General features: G+C 39.1%; 1 protein-coding gene across 1 annotated transcript in view; it reads right to left on the bottom strand.

The window, feature by feature from the left end:
* LOC104459210 (SLAIN motif-containing protein 1-like) overlaps positions 1 to 17,432 on the bottom strand; it is a gene marked incomplete at its 3' end in the record, with an annotated part of 40,481 nt that extends 23,049 nt beyond the window's left edge. The window contains exon 1 of the mRNA XM_010074615.1: positions 17,297 to 17,432. The remainder of the gene's footprint in view (positions 1 to 17,296) is intronic.
* Positions 17,433 to 18,097: the final 665 nt, after the last annotated feature.

Raw genomic sequence — 18,097 nt, 5'->3', positions numbered from 1 at the left:
CCATTTTGAGACAGCAGTTACCAGAGTTCCCATTTTGAGAGACTACTTTATAGAAAGGATTTGAGGAGCTGTAGCTCTACAGACCTTCCCAGGCATGTGCCCCAGGCTGTGCTGAACCCTCTAACTCATCACCCTCGCTAGCTGAGATTCTGGATCAATGAAGAGAGAAACCTAGTATCATATATAAGCTTAATAATGCATGTTGGGGTGGGGGATTTCTTGTAATATGGGCCCATGACTATAAATCTGTGCACTCAAGTAAGCACTTCATCCTCCTAAAAAGTATCTGGTGGTAAAGTTGACTTAAGAGAAATCCGGCCTGCCACTTCTTTGGATGTAGTCATCTATTATTCAGGAGTAGGCTTTCAAGCTGCTCATCCATCTGGTACACATAGCGGCATGTGACTCCTGTAACAGGTCCACCTCTTCCCCAGCCACACAGCTCTGTCCCTTGGGGCTACCCTTATGTGTGGAGTTTGCCTCAGCATCCAAGGGGAAGGAGAAGCAGTTTCATGTCCCCTACTCACAGAGGTGCTTCATCCACCCTTGTACAAGTCATGGAAGTGCAGTGACAATTTTTTTTTCAGTTGCAGTAAAAGCTGGTAAAGCTAAATTCATTTTTGGACAGTTCTCTGACAGACTATTCCTTGAACTACTACTTACGATAATAATGCTTTTCTTGTGCATCTCTCTTGCAGTCCAAAGTCACCCAAATCCCAAACCAGTCTACTACACATATGCACTCAATTCTTTGAATTACTTAATAAAGAATAAGTAATTCTGTTGGTTCAGGGGTATTTAGCCAATACAGCATAGTAGGACCTGGAAATTACTCTTACGCCACTGAAGAAAGTTGTTCTTTATGTCACTCTATGAGCATTGCCACGATTTAACAATAAAAGAAAAATTTTCCAGAACAACCATATGTATATACCAGGGATTTCTGCCAAAGCAGGGCATAGATTCACATCTTTTTGTATTCTCAATGAACAAAACTGCACTACATTCAGGTCTCCAGCACAGACCTGACCTTCTCGACACTCGTACAACAGCAAGAATACCATGTGCAGTTCTGTACCGCGTGTCAAAAGAACCCTGTGATGTCAAACCAAGCTTTGCAAAGTCTTCCTCAAGCAAAGTCTGACTACAGGGAATCAAGCTCTAGGGTTTTAAACAGTTTGTACTGATCAGTGTCAGCCAAATCAAGAGCATGAACTTACTGTATTTTCAGTCATGTGGGAAACAATAAATACTGAATCTCAGCTTATCATATTTTTAACCTCAAATATAAAGCAGAGGACTCCTCTCAAAGGTATCTGACACTCATCCCAAAAAGCCTACAATTAGTAGGTGAAATACCTTAAGGAGCTAACGTAAGGACAATGCACAAACCACGAGAAAGACAGTCAAATACCTGCAGTGACTTCAATAGATTTTGGATCAACATGTTTTTTTTCTTACAATATTTCTACTACTGTGAATTTTCTACTACTTCTATCTAGTACGCAGGATGTAGTTACAAAAAATTGTTATAACACCATTTTTTAATACTATTGATTTAGTTTCCTCCCCTCCTACCACAAGACTAGACACACTTCACTTGGTTCTTGTCTCACGTTAATTTTACAGTGGTGGTAGGCTTGCTTTTAACAGAATTAATTCCAGTTTACTACAGTGTAAGTAAAGGCTGGAAATTAATTTTGTTGGACGACAAAATTCTTACAAAAGTTATGGTATGGAAGCCAATCTGAATTTTAGCCACACAAGAAAGGAGCGGTGTAGAAGAACATTTTGCAAAATGCAGCACATTCTCTGTCTTTAACAAACTCTGGCGTGTATTCATGTCAACTAGTTTTCAATGCTCAAATTTAACCTCCAGTCCTATCTTCTGTCCCTCCCTGTCACTGGAGGAAGACGGATCTCATTTTCTGGAGATGAGCTGTTCAACTAGTCTCCAACTTTGAGCCTGAAGTTTAAGACAGCGTAAATAAAGTGCTATGAACCTTATCTTGAAAGCACTTATAACATGTTTAACACTGAGAAACAAAGACATATATGGTAGCTAGAGAAGCTGTGACCTGAAAGTTGAAATAAGAGGAATATCATGACATTCATTCAAGTTGGATCCAAGTGACAGCTATACTGTTGTATATTATCCACGTGGCACTGTACTGCAGTTTGTGCATGTATTGGAGCTAGGTTGTTTGCATGGTGTGGACAGGCTACAGGCATTGACAGGATCAACTCTCAGGGTCTACTTATGTTTTGATAACACAACAAGGAGGGGTGAGGTCTTCTGCACGCCTGTATATGCTCCATATACAAGTATATCCTTGAAGGTTACTAAGAATGTAAGATGCTTTTATCTGGTCAGAAATCTTCTTTCTACATAGCAAAAAAGTACAGGTCTTGTGTATTTTCTTAACTTCAATCTGAGAAGGAGGCCTGTTTTCAAAACCAGATCACCTAATAAGGCTTTTTTATGCAGAAATAAATCTCTCTAATCTCTTGCAACTGTACATTAGACATCTCCACTTTAATCAGCCAGAAGCAGTTTTAAAAGCCCCATGATAGCAGTGCATCCACCCTTTTGGAAATGTTGTTTTCATCCCTTAGAGAACAACAGCTGCTTTGTGATCTCTTGAGTCTTTGTGTCTTTGTACTGGTAGGTCTAACATCGTCAGTGCCATCGTATTCATTTTCCTGTGCATTCAGTACAAGAGCTGAGCCATTGCAATCACAGCAGTCCCACAGAACTCTGCTGGACAGGCTCCCTTTCTGCAGCTTTGGTCTCAGGAGTTGAATAAAAGATGGGAGGAGACAGCAGTAAAAGTACCATTCCAGAAAAAAAATTAAAATAAAATCACATCAACTAAAACTCTTCAGATATGTAATAACATTCAACCACAGTGTAAACAAGTTTATTAAAAAAAAACAAAACCAACAACATGTTGAAAGGATTATTTTAGAGAAAGAAATACATTTTTTAACGTAGATTTCAACAAGGGCTCAGCTGCCATTCACAAAACAAAGATGAAGTGTGCCTTCACTCTTTCACTAAATCCATGCCTTAGGGTATTCCTCTAGGATGAGGAGCAAGGCTACTTATCCCTTCTCTGATTTAAATAACAGGTTTTAGTTCAACTCCCCTTGCAGATCAGAGCTCAGCTACTACACAAGGTGCTGTCATGCTCTTCTGCCGAAGATGTCCTATTCCTTTAGCCTATTCATTGGACTAGAGGTAAAACAACAACAACAAAAAAAGTGGTTAGTGCACTACTTCAGAGAAGGTAGCCAGGGTTTCGCTACATTTAATAAGAAAGAACTTCATTTCCACAGGCCACACAGGATGTACAATAGTTCTCCTAAGTGGAGCACTCCTAAGTGCTAACCAGATGTACTAGCAACAATTTGAACCAAAGATGTAAATTTTTGCTTAGGAGAACATGTGGCCAGAGGAAAAATATATCTAATTACATTTCCTATATTTACAATTTCTGGTAGCATACATAATTCTTTTTTCTTTTGTACATGACCACCTGCAGTGCAGGTAAGCATAAAGGGTAAGGGATCCATTCAGTAAATAACAGACTCATAGAAGGACAATTTCCCATACTCCTCCTAACAATATAGGATAATAATTACATACCAGATAGAGTTCAAATATACGTGTCTATTTGGATATAACATTTATCATAACACAAAAATATAAAATAATCCAAACATTAACCCTAAACCGTGTTTTTTTCTAACCTTACTGGTTAGTCCTGAATTTCCCCTGCATCCAAGAAACACCCATAAACACATTATAGTTCTCCCCAAGACTGTATCTACTTGCCGTTATTCACAGGTTAAACTTCTGGCAGGAGGATTTTGCAAGAGAGCTTCTCTATCTAGTGTCTGACTCTGACATCCTGTTCCAAGATGTCACACTCCTGGCTGCTGCTGCCTATATTGAATCAGATCAGAAAAAGCTAAAAATGAAGCCCAAATCAAGGTCAAAAGCAGCACGTACCCTCCAGGAACCCTGTGGCTTTTGGATAAATATTGTGTCACCGTTAGGTGCTTATTATGAGAAAGTGTTAACACTATTAGCTAAAGCAGATAAAAGACACAAAAGCCTTCAAATATACAAGATACTGTAAAATAGGGTTTTCATACTTCCAAATAGGGAAAAAACAGTGAAAGTTTAGGATTAAGTTCTGATAGAGGTTCAAGTAATTGCCAAATATAATAAAGTATTCAGAACTCATATCCTCGTGTAGAATTAAGGTTCAACACTAACCTACAGTTGAATTAAAAAGTACTAACCAAATGGATAATTCTAAGAAAATGGGTAAAATGTCATACAGATGTTTGATATAGATACCATTACCGTTATCATTACTGTCACTGGGGGTCAGGGCTTCTGCAAGGGCAATTTTTACCCTAAGCATACTGGTCTCTTCAGACTCCCTAGAGAAAGACTGATTTATTCTGGCACTAACTCACAGCAATTCCTAAATTTAAGCTCTCCTGGGGTGAACTTCAGGCATCTCGAGAAAGACTCCCTAAGTAAACTTCACCTTGCAAGTACCTCCGAGAGGTACCTACACTGCAGCAAGAACTGTACTAGCATTTAACAAAGAGGCAATCCTTGCTCCTTGCAAACAAGTAACGTAGGTACAAGCTGAGAGAGAGGAGAGAGGAGTGTATTGTCAACCAAGAGTAGAGTACAACAGGGAAAGCATGAGAATGGCACAAGCAACAAGAGTCAAAGCACACAACCTGTAGAAGAACCAGCAACACAATTATTACACTGCTGCAACACCCTTCTGCCCATATCTTACTTTTCAGGATCCTTTAAGCATTTCCACCACCATAACCTCTCATGTCCACAGTCAGCAGAAATTGGCCTGGACAACAAAGCTTGAGATTTTTCTTCAAGCTTCTCCATAAAAACCATTTTGTTTCTTCTAAGCAATTATATCAGATTTATCAGCACCCACATAGTCCAAAAATAACATAATCTTTTTTGACTAAGTCCAACACAACAAGAACATATGTGCCTACTTACAAACTGATTTTTTTTTCTTTTATTTATAAAGATCTATTTGTGATTACAGTGAAGTATTTCACATCCAGGGTTTCCAATCAGTAAGAAACAACCACAAGGCACTCTTAACATTGTCTGTGTAACTGCAACACGTGAGACAGAAATGACAAACTGGTGACAACAGGGAGGAACAGGCTGAAGCAATGATTCCCTCCATCATGCCCTGTTTCATGCTGGCCTACAAATCAGTCTCTCCCCAGCCCTTCCTATTGGTTGGGAGGGAGGAACAAAGAACATCAAGAAGGTTTGCTAGTGTTTCACATAGCTACTTAAGGGACATGGTGGACTTCTAGAAAGAAAGGACCGCCAAGTGATAGGATGCTGAGCCCAGTGCTCTATATTTGCAGGCAACTACACAACAGATGACTAAGTTGCTATCGCTCACACACTTCAGGCCACAAAATCCTCCCCTGCACCATTAAAAGACTTAAGACATGTTGTGAAGAAAAAATTTTCTGAGGCCAAAAATCACAAATACATCAAGTGACAAATAACTCTAAAATTTAAAAAAAAATATACATATGCTACCAGTCAGATGCAAATTCTTAAGACTTAGTACTCAAGCCTACTCTTTTACTAAGACTGTAGCATGGTAGTACCTTGAGCTCAATGAAATTGGAATTATATATCTGAGCCACTCCTGAAGGATAAAACAAATGACAGCCCCTAGCCCTAACAGATTACTTTCATTTCTGACATAAATCTTTACATGGCTTTCAAGTGACTTTAAAAGAAGTGGCAAGCAGTTAATGCTCCTTAAAATCCATTCACATGCTGAAAATATGCAAGACATCTTGCACAACTTATTTTCTTGTGTGCTGATAACTTTTCAGTGACATGACAGCATCAAAGCGTATATGTAAAAAGCATATATGTAAAAAGCACTTCTAAATGGAAAAGACAAAATAATTAATACATTCTGCTATATAACACATTAAAAACCTTGGGAACCATATGCCCACATGCTAATAATTTAAAAGCTATAGCCTGAAGCTACATCCAGAATTAATTAGAAAATAATTACAAATTTTCCTTCCAAAACTTTTAAAATAAGTCTTGCAAATTAATAGGTTACATACTTAAGTCATCGGCACAATAATACCTGTATCCTCGAAGAGATGAATGCAATTTCATTACCAGTAAAAACAATGTTTATTAAAAAAATGTAAGCCATGAACACATCCCTAAGAAGAAAAAGAAATCAACCTTTTCTCATAGATTTGTTTCATGCATTCATCGCTATACCACAGGCCCCCTGAGTGTCTACGATATCCACAAGTTACAGTTTTGCACCTAATCCCTGCTTACAGTCAATGGCGACTTACAAGTCAATCCAGCTGCCTACATGTAGGCACCTCATGCCATTTAGAAAATTGGTCAGGGCATTTCAAAGGCACGGACAAAGATGTATGGACAACCAAACCTAGCCCTGTCTTTCTACTGGCTATAATGGGAATTTAAACACTGCTTGTGTGAAGGTATGCCAGGAGATGGCTTGTCCTCCTTGGCACCAGGTGAAGGTAACTGGATGCAACATGAAGAACTACAGAACTGGACACGAGACATTGTTCAACACAGCAAGGCTGTAAGGCTGCCAAAAGTGACCAATAGCACCAAAAGGGATGGCATGGTCTCACAGTGGGTTGAGAGGGGATACATGAGAAACAGCCGAGCATCACGAGCAGCTGAAGGGAAACATCAGGGAGCTTTGGCGGGCAGAGTCCTGCAAGGTCAGCAGTGCCTTGGTAATTCCATCCATAACACCATGTGAAGTATTCAGGAGGACAAAAGGACAAAGAAAGGGTGGAATCACAATGAACAGATAAGGAATATGCATGGGAAATTAAGAGAAGGGGGATGGCCATGTGGAAACAAGATGCTGGACAGCCAACTGGTCTGAGCCAGCCCTGTGCATGATCAGCCTCTTTCTACTTCTTATTGAATTCTCCTCCTAACTATTTTCCGGTGCAAAGGGTGTCCTCTGTGCTATATGTACAAGAGAGATTCCAGCAACTTCAAACCACACTAGCCAGCGAGCAGGACACGAGGCCCGGGGAACATGCTATTTATTGAGCAACTACAGGTCTATAGGCTTGACACTTGGAGGGACTTTTGGTCTAGGACAGCTAACAGAGAGGTCCATATGAGTATGCAGGTGAGATGCCAGCAAACATCAAGTCAGACTAGGCAATGGATAGGACTGGAGGCTTAATGGCTGGATACCATAGGGGTCAGCTACCAAAGAGTGGGGGCCTGACACTTGAGGGACCGTAGGTCTGGGCAGGTGCATGGGGTGTGCATGTACAAGTGTGGGTGTGAGATCTGCTAGCAAGGCAGACCTGGGAACAGTGCAGTGCAGCAGCCTCACATCTAGTGGACCAGAGAGCAGGAAACTCCTGGGCTTGAGACTCCCACCAACATCAGCTCTGGAGAAATGGATCAGTGCACTCTCTTCCATCCTGAAGGCCACTAGAGTTCGTCACTCTAAAGATACCCCATGTTTAAACAGCTTTATTTAAATACCTAGAGTCTGGAGCAGAGCCCACTCTTCAGCACCAAACAGCAGGGGCATGATTCAGTTGTCTAAAACCAGAACGTAACATTTGAGGTGCGCCAGCTGGTCCAGATGAGTGAGGCTGTTGTGCAGCTCCTCTGTCATACCCACTTGCCGCATCTGGATATCTCAAGGCCCCATGAGCATGTCAAATTACAGTCAATACCTTCATTAAGATAAATTAATCACAGCCCAAGTGATTGTGCTGTTAAATTAGGTATACCAAACACATGCCTAAAATTAGGTAGAATAAGTCTGGGCTGTATCATGTTCTATGAATTCACATAATAAATGCCTGAGACCCAAGGATAAGGTACTTACAGTCAGATACAACAGAAACAGCTCCATGTCTGGCTCTGGTAATTGAGAGACACAGGGTCACACAGACATGAGCCAGCAGTGTGCACCTGCAGCCCAGAAGGCCAACTATGGCCTGGACTGCATTAAAAAAGGAATAGCCAGCTGAGAAAGGGAGGTGATTCTCCCACTCTATCTGCTCTTGTGAGACCCCATCTGGGGTACTGTGTCCAGCACAAGAAAGATGTGGAGCTCTTGGAACAAGTCCAGAGGAGGGCCACTAAGATGATCAGAGGGCTGGAGACCCTCTCCTATGAAGAAAGGTTGAGGGAACTGGGCTTGTTTAGCTTGGAGAAGAGAAGGCTCCGGGGAGACCTCATTGCGGCCTTCCAGTACTTGAAAGGAGCCTATAAACAGGAGGGGGAGCGACTGTTTACAGGGGTTGATAGTGACAAGACGAGGGGGAATGTTTTTAAACTAACAGAGGGGAGATTTAGGTTAGATATTAGGATTTTCACTCAGAGGGTGGTGAGGCACTGGAGCAGGTTGTCCAGAGAAGTTGTGGATGCCCCATCCCTGGAGGCACTCAAGACCAGGCTGGATGCGGCCCTGGGCAGCCTGCCCACAGCAGGGGGGTTGAAACTAGATGATCTTTAAGGTCCTTTTCAGCCCAGGCCATTCTACAATTCTGTCAGTCTTTCCAGGGGAGACTCAAGCACCTTGCTTTTCCTCTGTGATTCAGATGCAACACAAAGCAATATCCCATGGATCTCAGTTAAGACCAGCAGACACACACTATAGCATTCACACCAACTGCTTCACCAGTGTATGGACTCTGGCACAAAATTGTTGTGAAACACAACCCAAAAAAACCCCCCAAGTGTCCTGTTTATCCCAATTCTGGAGAATGAACTTGGGATTCTAAACAAATTATTATGAGCGAGGTCTGAAAGTGCCATGACTGAAGAAAAAGGAGACACTGAGAAACCATCTCTGAATGAAGGGCATCAGCACCGTCCACGCAAAATGCAGAGGATATTCAGGACTTGTTAAAAGTATAAAGGCATACTGTCATCAAATTCCTTCTAATGTTAAGTACTAGTCAAGTTTTTTTCTAATCAGTGGAGAGAAATTAGCATCTCCAGACTCAGTTCAGACAACTGCTTAAGAATGGAGTAAGACAGGTTGGATGAACTGCCCTTGCCCTTTGGCTTCTTCAGATTGAATGGACAACTATTTTTTTCCAAGCTATCTAACTTTAATTACTAATTACATTTAATCATAACTTTTAGCACGAACAATTACAAGAGTTCTCTAGTTACTAGCACTTACCATACTTAGTCAGAAACAATCTGTCCTCCAGCAGCTGCAGATAAAACTGAGAAGTCAACTGATCTTTTCTCCTATGCAGCAGAGGATCTAACTCATCAACTCTTACAGTGGAATTTATCTGACAGCATGAGGACATCTTCACGGAAGTTTGCCACCTTCACCTCTATGTGTAACCATTTTAGAAATGCACACTTTAAGGTACAAGTCATCTCACCCTGATTTAATACACCATAGATAGCAAGATCAACATTGGTACCACATCGTGAACACAAGTGAATACGAGAGAAGCTGGCTTTCTTTCCCCAGGTGGGAAAACTTATTTGTTCCAAGTCAGAATGCATTTGCAATGCCCCTTTGCAGCACGGGGGCACACAGGGTTGAGTATGTCCAGCCATCAGGTGTACTTCCATGCTTCTGCTTTCAAGAAAAAGCTATCCCAAAATAGTGTAATCTTACAGATTTCTCTATTTTTACAAGGTGGGTACAACCTTAGCTCAGCTAGATCAGTAGAATCAGTTTTCAGGTACTTCACATAGTAGAAGTGGTAATGGTGATCCAAATTCACCAGTGAATGTGATCCAGTATCTCTTGTGTCTTGGTTTACATGACTTTTTAATTGTAGTAACACAATAAAATATATAAAGCAATCAATAAATAAAACAACAAAATAAATAAATAATGTCTAAGCTATCAGCTCAATGTCACTTTAAAATCAGGTACCCTATATCGGTTTTCTGTAACATCTTATAGACCAATACTTCAATCATAAAATAAAATATTCAAGAATATGCTGAAGTATATTTTGTTGCTTGTTTTCTTATGATTCTTTAAAATTAGTAAAAATGTCATCTTTAAATTGCTTCAAATGCTTTTCAAAGGGGTTTTTTGACAAGAAAAGCAATTTTTAGTCTTCCAGGCAGACTTACACTACTTTTCTCCCTGTCTTCTCGTAAGTGTGAATTTTTTAATGAATCATTCACTTAGTGTTTGATCAAGCCACATTCAAAGACTTTAAGAATGGCTTAGTGACCCCTCCCCAAAGTGAATATTCCACAAGAAAACACCTTCTGTAATTATAAATTTTACAACAGATCCCATTTTATAAGTAAAATTGAGGAAATCATATTTTAGGGGAGGCTCATGAAAGAAAATTATATACTTATAAGTCCATATACAAAATTATATAATTGGAAATTTGATTTTTATAAACTCCTATGTCTCTATTGTTTTTACTAAATTATCCTCTGTCTTGCAACATAGAAAAGATCAGGCAAATCTGTCAATGCCTGTACCTCACAAGTATTCAGATATGAGCTTACTGACTACATTTCATTATCAGGTAGAGTCAAAAAAGTTTTATTTTATTACAAGAACTTTTGCATGAACCCTAGGTAAAAGCAAATTACTGGTGTAAATGTTGTATTTCCAGGAGATATGAACAGAGATACACTGGATGTAGAACATTTGGTAAAGTAAGTGCAGACAATAGACTTTCTCATATATTAAACTGCAAGGTCAGCTGCCAAGGAGAAAGACTGTATGGTATATTTACAGGACTGTGGACTATATCCCAGAAGTAACCAACCAAAAGATACTTATGGGTCATGGCATAAAACAGTCTGAGCAAGAGCCTCCCGAAAGATGCAGCAGTGCTATGAAGACAAGAACCAAAGTGCCCCCTGAAAGTGAAACACAGAAATAAACAACATTTTTAGTAAAGAAGCAATGCTACCTCTATAGACCACATGGGGGAGGCTCCTCTGCATTCTGAAATGTTATTCCCAGCTCTCTTCTGCAGACTTCAAAAGCAGGCAGTGAAAGAAAGTCAGCATGTAAAACAAAAGCTATAACAATAATCTGGGGACCGGCAAACAATGAGCAAGACACAGACTATCAGGAACGAAAATGAAATGACAGCTTCCAGAACAGCCCAGTTTTGAAAAGATCCTCTTTCCTTTAGAAAAATTATATTCAGAGGATAAGCGTTCCAGTGCCTCCAAGTCTATTAATAAAACATAGGTTTCTTTTTAATTTCTGTCCAGGAAAGTAGTTGTGCACTTTGGAAACAAAACTAGTTATTAGTGCTCGGCTGGACAACACTAATTGTGGCCGTATTTTTCAAGTAACCGTCAGGATTGATGCTACTACTATTGCTTTTAGACATATGCTGTGTTATAGACTTTGAGCCTATATTGCAAGCATAAATTATTCTTGTTTTAAATAAGCCTACTGAAACCCTCACATAAAATTTGACAGTGTTTCTTCTAGCTGTTTAACCACTCATGACAAGTTGATAAACCCAGCTCAGTAGTTAGCATGGATGAATAAACACATATTCTTAAATGGGATGGGTATCTTCTCAACTGAGGTAAGATCCAACATCACCTCTCTACCAACCTCTACATAGACTTCAGAATTCAGCATCTTCTTGTAATGGTAATATCAACCAGAAGCCAACTCTAAGAAAATATTTAATTATTAGCTGCACAACAATCAATCCCCAAATATTAAATGAAATTCTTAAATAGTATGCATATTATAATTTAATAAAAAATAGAAGTCATATCTAAGAGCCACATTAGAAAGGCAAGCAATACCCATGAAATGAATAAAAAGTGCAGCATCTGATCTTCTATTCATTTGTTGCCCTTAAGGGTTTTCAAACAAACACTTCTATCTTGAAGTGTACTTGCAGAGTAGAAATGTTCCAGTGTTAGAGAGAAATATTCTGTTTGAAATACAAGCACGCACTCCTAAGCAGAATATCAAACCCAAGTTTTTCCCAACTGAAATATACAAAGCATCCTCAGCAGCTGTGTTAGAAAATCCAGTGATATCAGCATTTGCAAAACCTCCAAGAACTGCTTGGAATTATGCATTTGTTACAACAGTGTACACAAAATAAATGAAATCTAATAGGAAATAACTCCTGTGCAGGCATATGTGCACTCTGAGCACTAAACCCGTACTGCAGCGTAAGATTGCTTTGCATCCAAGATGTCACATTCCCTGAACGGTGCTCAGATGCTGATGTGAGTTACTGCTGCTCATTACCTTTTATTATCAGAAACACATACAGAAAGGAACCAAATCAGTTGTGCCACTTCTTACATTCCTTCTAGAGCTTTAGAAATGTTATTATTTATGATGGCAACAACAACCCAATCATCTGCAAGCTTTAGTACGTTACCATTTGCTACCCCAAAAAACATTTTACATACAACTTTAATCTCCATTACATATGAAAAATAAGGATGAGAAAGCTGCATTAAATCTCATTAATCCAGCCTTGAGTGCTAGAACACACATTTCTGATGCATCAATGGGGAGCAAACAAACTTCAACCTATTTTAGAACACTAAAAAATTCCCACCCTGCACTGGGTGCAGCACTGGATCCAGCTCAAGCATACAGAATAAAGCTTTTGTCCCCTTATAGTATTTTGTTTGCTTCTGCTGTTAACAGATTACAGCGTAAAAGTTCCCTATGACAGCAATTCTTAAGTGATGAAATGTATTTTATATTATAATGACTCCAGAATAAATGACTTCACTATGAAGCTTTGGGAAGGGGATGCGAACTAGGAGAACAGGACAGCACCCGGCCTCTGTATAAGCAACGAGTTTCACATCCAGGTAAAAAACTTCAGCCTGGGGCACTACCAGCAGAAAGATTTTTTTTTTTCTTTCACAGGTAAAAAACGATAGAGTACTGTTAAATCTTCCTCCCCCCTCTGGTTTTTCCTCTGGATATAAGTTTGGACATCAAATTTAACTGACATGCAACACTGAGATCCAGCAAAATAAAAGGTAAAATTTCACTGATGAGATTCTTGAGTTTTATGACACCATGAGCAATTGAAGAGAAACTACAAAAGATCTGTTTCACAATATACCTTATCATCCACAGATGACATAACAGCATTCATTCTGAAGCACATTACTCATTTTAAGAAATGAAGCAGAGTTTAATCTTAAAAGTATAAATTACTGCAGCCAATTGCAAAACCTACAGACTTCTGTTGCCTACTCTTTTCAAACATCTGAAGCAGCATTTCTGAATAAGAACTCATCAAAGCCAAACTCTGAATCTAGACAATAGTTCATATTCTCCAAGAAAGTGGAGTTTTCTGTCTGGAAGACTGAATTGGATGAGAAATGCTTTGAAGCCCTGCATAAAAGCTGAGCTCCTGCAGACTGACTCTTTGCTAAGCTTCTTAACTCCTCGGTTTATCCACCCGCCTCCTCCAGAGCATTTTACAGAAGTGAAGCTATACAGGGTATCTTCAGCCAGGGTGTCAATCAACACCATATCTCATCAATTTCAGAGAAGTTATACCCATCTGCATCAGCTAGGAAGTTTACACATCACATCTATCTGCTCAGTGGGCTTAATACTGACATGTCCCAACATCTCCAAGTACTACCAAGAAAATACAGAAGCAGCTCCACCACACCATTAAGACTGTTGTGTGGACCTGTTGATTTGAATTAATCTAAAGAAATAAAACAGCAAGATCAAAAACCGAAGGGAGAAGGAACTGACTCTACTGTAGACAGAGAACCACTGTAAACAAAACAAATCAAAAAGGTTTCAAACAAAAGATGATTGAAGAAGAGCAAAAAGAATTAAGTGATCCAGGTCAGGCCACAGAGAAAAAAAAACCAAAAAACCAAAACCAATTACCTCAACACTATAATTGCTTATGGAAAACAGGAATGATTCCAAGCAAAGATCTTATCACAGGAGGTTACATTTAATGTTCATCCTCCTTAAAGCTAGCATGCTAAATCCACAGAAACAGGGCTTGTAATAATTCTAGTTCTTTATAAACACGATACAAGCTCTACCTACTTAGCGGTAGACCAGAGGAACAATGAGAAGTTTGTCCAAGTTCTCACAGAGGTTCACAGAAGAACCACCTGCAGGAGACCACCACTGTGCTTATACCTTTAAACGTTTCTGCCAAGATGAAATCTTACTTCCACCATGAAATACTTAAACCAGCCATTTTCACTAGAAAAGAAACAAGCTGATGAGCACAACAAGGTGAAAAGTAAAATAGCATCATTCAAGTGATGCTCCGGCCTGAAAGACTAAGTAGTCATTGTACTATTTCGTCACCTAGGACTGCTTCGTCAGAAGTCTCTCACAAGACTTTTAGCCTTATTATGACCTATCCTAATGCTGGGATATTTCAGATAAAAAAAAAAAATCTTGTACGAAAATCAGGATATAATAAGGAAAATTTACACGAGCAGGAATAAATGAGCACAGATTTAAAAATCTTGGGAAGAGAATGGCAATTAGTTAAAACTCAGAAAAATGGCCTGGCAAAATTTTACTGTTTTTGGTTCACAGCAGTTCTCTCTGTGTGCGCTTATTCAGATATGCTGACTCTGCACACAAAAATAAAATTTTACTGCTTTTCATTTCTATGCATACTATAGTGCCTAAAGAGCTATGACAATCTAAACTGGATTAATTTTTGCCTAATGCACCATGGACAAAATTACTAAGTGAACCCTACCTGTCATCCATTTCAGAAATCACACATTGTTACATTAATGTTTTTTGACTACCTGTTTAATAATTCTCAAGTACTTCAGTGTTATCACTGACTCAGTGCCAAACAGAAGAGGCACAAGCAGATTTCAAAATCCCTTTAAAATGCCCTTGCAAGACATACAGCTAAAAGAGGAAAACACTGTTCAACTTACAAGTTCAAAGGTTGGAATTTTACCACCAGAAAAGAAGAATGCCGTTCTTTCTGAGTCCCTTTTAAAATTAGGACAAAATTATGTGTATGTATTTATACACAAATACTTACTGATAGAGTGCACTGCAAAACAAAACTCAGGGAAGTCAGGTTATAGAAAGTTTGTTGTACTTTTAAAACAGAATTATTAGATTCTTATTAAAATCTCACATCTGGTTGCAAAACTGAGGAAGAAACAAATATTGTGAAACCAACTTCTACAAAGTTAGGGTAAGAAATATGACATCGGCTTATTAGGTATTATTTGTAAAGGGATAGGTGATAGTAAGAAAATCTTTAGAAATATGACAGTTAATCAAGTCTAACTGAATTATTAATTAAAACAATTTTAGCATAGAATTGCTGCACTAGAAACACAAGTCCATTCCCTCCTTGAACCTACTGCTCCCATAATAAGTTTTATACATGGCAAATAATTTCTCAGAAACTTTTGATAGAGCCCAGGAAATTCATGAACCGTTCACCATGGACGGTGGATCATGGAACATATGGATCAAAGTAACTCATTGTCAACGTAACTCTTTGTCACATATGTCACTCACTGTAACCTCTGTACAGAGAGAGATTGAACAGATAAACATTGAACAGATAAACACTGAGTGACTTAAATTTTAAACAATCAATTTACCATTATTGCCTATTAAATTTAAATAATACCTTGAAAGGGAAAAGCAGGTCATGCACTCCTCTGATTTGTTTCTACATTCACATGATGGACTTGACTCAGTTGCCCATACCTAGATATCCTTGCCCATCTGAGAGGTCCTTGGGAGGCCAAGATATCATCAAAGGAATGGCAGACAAGGCACAGGGCCTATGGAAGGCCTGTATCCATCCTGAGTGGAAATCAGGGTAACCAAGGCCATCTCAAATAGCACTAGATGCCTACGTGGGGCAATCTAAATGGAGCTTCTACATCAGATTCAGCTCCAGACTGGGATGCCCTACACCTTACAGACACACCTTCAGGTGACCAGATGGGAGCTCAGATCCAAGCACCCATTACTGTCAGTGGACCCAGGAGAGCTACTGACTTCATTCTAAGGCCAACACCTACACCTCAGCACCTGAGCAGCTCGAGTCCTCTGATTTTACAGACAAAACCCCTGCTGACTGCCAAGCACGGACACCCAGCTCACACTACAGACACCTCTACTCAGGTGTCCAAATCACGAGACAAATTCCACCCTAAAGCCAGATGGGATGATTACCATCACAGGAACCTCAGTTTGGCCCACCCTGCTTTAGGCAAATGAGCGCAACTAAACATTGCTAGGACAATAATCATTGTAGGACCTTTTATACTCAGTGCAAAGAGACAGATGCCTTCAGAGACTGATTCAGTTAAACACCTGATTTTGGATAAGACTAATCCACAGCTACCCATATCCTCCCAAAGTATATAGGAACATGCCCAATCTCTCTTAATGACAGCTGTAACTAGCTTACACAACCATATGCTCATATTGTCATCAGCTTTATTTCCTTCTCCTGTCGTCTTCCTCCAATGTTCATTTGCTTCTTCTTTACTAATGAGTTACAAACCTTAAAATAACATCCTATCTTAATCACTTTCATCATCAACTGCACTTATTACAGTTAACGGGACCCCATATAGTAAAATAGTAAATACAATGATGGCTGACATTTATTTAGAACAAAATTCAGCACACCCAGATACAACTCTACAAGTTCACTGGCACCCAACAGCCATCAGATTGATCCCACTACTCGAGACTACTGAGAGCCCAACAAAGCAGTGTCAGCAGCCAAGTTACAGCTCTTTTGGTCTGTCCTATGCTTAGCAAAGTCCTGATACTACATTAGAAGTGGACAAATACACCTTTAAAAATTTATAGCACCATGATAATTTTGGCTTTACAAAAAACCAAAAGCACTGTTTTTCAAATCTCAGTAGATATACCAACCGTAAATTTGGCATCAAAGTTTTCTTGCCAAGAGGTCCACTTTAAGCAATGGCTGAAAACTGACAAGTTTAAAAGACAAGTTATGCAAGGAAAGAAAAGGAGGAGAACACTTTAAAAAATGCATGATCAGAAATAAAAAATTCAAACAATTGTCAGCATTAACATGGTGGAGGAAGATTTGCGTACACAGGAAAAACTGCAGGTCTGCCCTTTGTAAAAACTTGCTAAATTGTGAAAATCACAAAACACGAGTGAAATGCCAGACCAAAAATGCCAAGTTACTAGTAAAGAAATTTAAAGAATAAGATTACCTTGTTCCAACCTAAAGCATAGGGAACGTTTTGCAGCCTCTATCTCGGGACTTGGATGATCCAGAACACGCCTGCACCACTGCAGAGGACTCAGCGATTTCTCTTGAGGAGTGAGAGTCTTGGTAGGCAAGACGTATAACCTTAACCAAAATACACACAAATATCAGCAAGATATGCAGTATTTAAAAGTTTATTTTGGTATTCTCACTTTCCTGCCCACTAATAATTTATATCAGTGCAAAGACCTGCAATATGATCTCTAATCTATCCAAACAAGAGATATTCTGAAGTACAAGAGTTTGTACTCGTTTTCTCCTTCCCTCCTCAGAAAAGTAGGTGGCAAAATATGAGCTCTGCAAGTCTGGCACGTCAAAACAAAGTTCAAGTAGATAATTCATAAAAATCTTCTCAGTCTGAATTTCAGCACTGCCCAAAGTTCATATACATTAGCTGCTGTACACACCCCTAAGGTGCTATTAGTTTTCCCTTTTATATTCTTCTTTACTGGAAATTAGATAATTTCAGTATTTCATTTTACATTTAAATCATAATCTCACTGTTATCTATTCTACTCTTCTACCTATAACAATTTAATCAAGTTGTCAGTGTGATGATTATAACTTAATTTTCATACACAGTATCTTCTCCCAGATGAACCAAATGTTGTACAAGTCAGATTTTTAAAGATCAGAAAACATCTGCTGAGAAACAATGAAAATCCAATTTAGATATTCAATGCCAGCAGAAAAAAAAAAAAAAAAAGGCAAGAAAAGCTAGTGTATATGCATTACTCTCAGACAA

Source organism: Pterocles gutturalis, unplaced genomic scaffold, assembly GCF_000699245.1.
Source record: "Pterocles gutturalis isolate BGI_N339 unplaced genomic scaffold, ASM69924v1 scaffold30112, whole genome shotgun sequence".
Taxonomy (NCBI): domain Eukaryota; kingdom Metazoa; phylum Chordata; class Aves; order Pterocliformes; family Pteroclidae; genus Pterocles; species Pterocles gutturalis.
This window is presented reverse-complemented; position numbering and strand designations above follow the sequence as displayed.